The 3,975-nt window shown below is 38.1% G+C and overlaps 1 protein-coding gene and 1 long non-coding RNA gene across 2 annotated transcripts in view; one reads left to right on the top strand and one right to left on the bottom strand.

Moving 5' to 3' along the window:
* The window catches only part of LOC106462554 (bicaudal D-related protein homolog), a 52,114-nt gene that overhangs the window by 27,138 nt on the left and 21,001 nt on the right, over positions 1–3,975 (bottom strand). The gene's annotated exons all lie outside the window — the stretch shown is intronic.
* The window catches only part of LOC111086564, a 37,701-nt gene continuing 37,013 nt past the window's right edge, over positions 3,288–3,975 (top strand). The window contains exon 1 of the long non-coding RNA XR_002611299.1: positions 3,288–3,663. This is a non-coding gene — a long non-coding RNA (uncharacterized LOC111086564). The remainder of the gene's footprint in view (positions 3,664–3,975) is intronic.

Genomic DNA, 3,975 nt, shown 5'->3' with positions numbered 1-3,975 from the left:
TTAAAGCTACAAACTCCAAACTCGGGGTACGGATACAACTTTGTACAGGACGTAACATAGGCCGTGTGGCCGCGGCCTCAGAGGACATTTTTTGGCGAACAGGACAGTCTTCTCCTACTTTGCTCTTGACAGCAGGACAGAGAAGCTATACAGTAGATCAATAAATTAGCATTTAAATAAAGACCTAAATCAGTTAAAGACATTTACATCCGGGTACTCCGTTACTATTAAAAGCCTAACTGCATTTCTTTGTTTTTTTCTGACCCAAGCTTTGCCGATGAAACTCCAGTCAACAGTGGAGGGTACGCCCAATCAAAGAATGCATTAAGCCTCTACGTCACAGATTCTCTTTTCAGTTTCACTTTGGTGAAAAACGAAATCTTTAACATACATATACAATCAAATCCATAAATAATTGTAATGCTAGAATGTTTCAAGTATATATACATATATATACGGTGTACAATTTGTTTTTTTTTTGTTCAGGCATAAACCTGCACAACGGGCCATCTGTGTTGTGCCCATCGCAGAGATGCAACCGGGAGTTTTCTTGGCGTTATAAACCCTCAAGCTTGACACTGAGGAGGAGGAGGGGAAAGAGGGGTGCACCAGTGTAAACTTTGTTTTTTGTTTCGACACAAAGTTAAACAATGAATGGATCGTTTGTGCTGTGGTCACCGCGGGGATTTAACAGGGAATTTTAGCGTTATAAGCCACCAAACTTACCGTTGAACCATTGTGTAGGGGGGGGGTTCACTAATGCACAATCTGCCACGATGTGGTTCCCTACGACGACAGTTTCTCCGCGTGGTTTGTTTTGATTTCATTTTGTGACAGAAATATCGATGATGACGTCAATGTTCTCAAACATCCGGGACTTGTTCATCCACTTTAACACCTGGCACTAGTAAACAAAGTTAGTCAGTCTTTTATATAATAGTTATTATGAGAGTATTTGGTGAGACTTCAGAATAATGGAATAAGTAGTACCTTGTTTTCTACAGCTAGTATATCCGAAACAATACAGTGTTTTAGCGTTTGTTTGTTTGATATTAAGCACAAAGCAAAAGAATGGGCTCTCTGTGCTCTGCTCACCACGGGTATCGAAACCCGGTTTCTAGCGTTGTAAGTTCGTAGACATATCGCTCTGCCACTGAGAGGGGGCATGTTTTAGGGTATATAAGTAGTGTAAAAAAACAACAACACAATAATGGTGGCTTTCTTTTTCGTTTATAGTGTACTTTTATGGATTTTTGTTTTTCCCGAATGTGGAATATCGCTCTAAATGAGTACAGTAAACGACATGGGTGGAGGAGGCATTTTTTTAATTGATCAGGCAACTCAGAATAGTGTGTAAAGTATGCCAGTGCTGTGTGAGGGGGGGGGCAGGTCCCCAAGAAAATTTGGAAAAGTAGGTGCTCTGAGATTGAATTATGTGCTAATTTTACTATAATTTATTGAAAGTATTAATGATTCTTTGTGAATCACAAAAAATGGTTTTCACTGACACTTATACTCACCACAGCTATAAGCACGTACACTTACTCACCACAGCTATAAGCAAGTACACTTACTCACCACAGCTATAAGCAAGTACACTTACTCACCACAGCTATAAGCACGTACACTTACTCACCACAGCTATAAGCACGTACACTTACTCACCACAGCTATAAGCACGTACACTTACTCACCACAGCTATAAGCACGTACACTTACATATTACACGTGTATTTTATTATATATTCTTATACTGACTCGTACATACTACTATAAGTCTATCTATTTACCCAGAAACAATTTTGGAAGTGCAAGTTAAAGTTTAAAAAGCCCTACAGTTACTGTGACAAAACGTTGGTCCGTCTGTTGCCCGGTATGCCGCACCTGTTCCGGTGCACGTGTGTGGTGTACAGAAAGGTGTTGGAATCGTCTGAAAACGCTGTCGTCGCTCACGATCTCGAGTGACACACGAGCTTTGGGCTCGCCTTAAATCGGTAAGTGGGTTTGTAGGTTGTTTCCATGGGAACTGTTAATCCAGAAACGAATAAATAAAGAAACAGAATTGGAAACAAATCTCACCCACTATTGAATAATGTCAAAAGAAAGACATAAGACCTGAAATGTGCAGAACTAAGCTACTTATTCCTAAATGGTTACAGGGACGTCAGAGTTAAGACTCGAGGGAAGGGGGGGGGGAGCTAAATTAGTAGGTTATTTTTTTATATATATATATATTGAAATAATGAATTTTAAGGAGGAGGCCAAAAAAAAAGAACAAAATATACACGTCATCACGTTCAGGACACTACGTAACATTCATTCATCAATAAGAGTTTTACGTTTCATAGCTATACAAAGAAATCTTATAATGACTTCTTATTCAGAACTGTAGTATTCATCTTAATAAGTCCATAACATTTTGGAGGAGACCCGGCAAGATCAATGACCAAAAGTTAATATTAGGGTTAGTATCTCATTGAAATACATCAAAAAAATGAAAGTTTTTGTCATCTATGGGGAGCCAACCATTGATTTGTTTGTTCTTAAGCACAAAGCTATAAAATGGGCTATCTGTACTATGCCCACCACGGGTATGGAAACCCAGTTCTTAGCGTTATAAGCCGTGAGGAAACAAAATGATACTGACTTTTGGACACAGATCGTGTCGGTTCTCCTTAGAGAATCGTCTTCCAATGTACAGAAGTGTTTTTTTTTTGTAATTTCCTCATATTTTTTAAAAAGTCTATAATAAAATGGCACATTCGGTGATATATTCATTTTTTAAATTTGTTGGTAGCTTAGCACAAAGCTACACAATGGACTATCTGTGCTCTGCCCACCACAGGTATCGAAACCCGGTTTGTAGCGTTAGAAGTTCGCAGACATCCCGCTGTGTCACTGGGGGGCTTCTTTTTTTTTTAATTCGAGACACTACAAATCAGAGCGTTCTAGAACAAATTCAATGAAAGACAATCGTACAATCCACCGCCTTTTGTGAACATGCCTAAAAAAATTACTATTGTAATTTTACAGTCACTCTTTTCGTATCGTTGATTCTATTGTAGAATTTATTACATTACTGGAGAAGGTACTTAACTTTATTACACACACAACCATCGTCTCGTTCTGACGTCAGCAAACGATAACACGCGAGTGTTTGACGTTATATTATTGGAACACCAACATTGTTATCTTTAAATAACTAAATAATCTCATCAAAAGACAATTGACATGCGTGAGTCGTACGAGATAAAAAAAAACAACGTATTTTGATTTCCATTGATGATGTTTGAATGAAGAGAGGGCTGAGCTCCAATAACTCTTAACCAGACTCTGGATACCAAACATAGCACGAAATACCTTTGGGGAAAATTGTATTACAGGGCCGAGCGTGGCTTAGAAGTTAGTGTGCCGGACTGTTAATCCGAGGTTCCGTGTTTTGTGCACTTTCAGAAGTGGGGGACGTTATATAAGTGACAGTCAATCCCGTTATTAGGTTCAAAGACTCGAACGAAGCTCTTCTGATGGCAGATGCTGTTTTGTGAATTTTTTAATAAAACATTCACGGAAAGAAAAATAAGTCATCATTTTAATATTCAGTACTCGACATTTTCTACTAGAGGTCGCTTTAATGAACCGATTCAGAATCACAAAGACTATAAGGTAAGTTTTAGCAAGGTAAACACCACTGATAATGTAGAAAACCTGTGAAGACCTCTTGATCAACACGTTCAGTTAATTAATGGATTTATGATTTACCGACACGAACCACTATTATTATTATTATTATTAATACACAATTAAAAAAAATGTATAATATAGACAAGGTGTTACTTCAATATAACACAATATTTTAACAAGACCTGTTTTTGTTCTTTAAGATTCATAACGTAGGTAAATTAATATCTAGAATTACGCACGGACTTTTCTCTGCCTTAAGCTCACCCAATGGCACAGCGGCATGTCTGCGGACTT

The sequence above is a fragment of the Limulus polyphemus genome, unplaced genomic scaffold (assembly GCF_000517525.1).
Source record: "Limulus polyphemus unplaced genomic scaffold, Limulus_polyphemus-2.1.2 Scaffold1197, whole genome shotgun sequence".
Lineage (NCBI taxonomy): Eukaryota > Metazoa > Arthropoda > Merostomata > Xiphosura > Limulidae > Limulus > Limulus polyphemus.
This window is presented reverse-complemented; position numbering and strand designations above follow the sequence as displayed.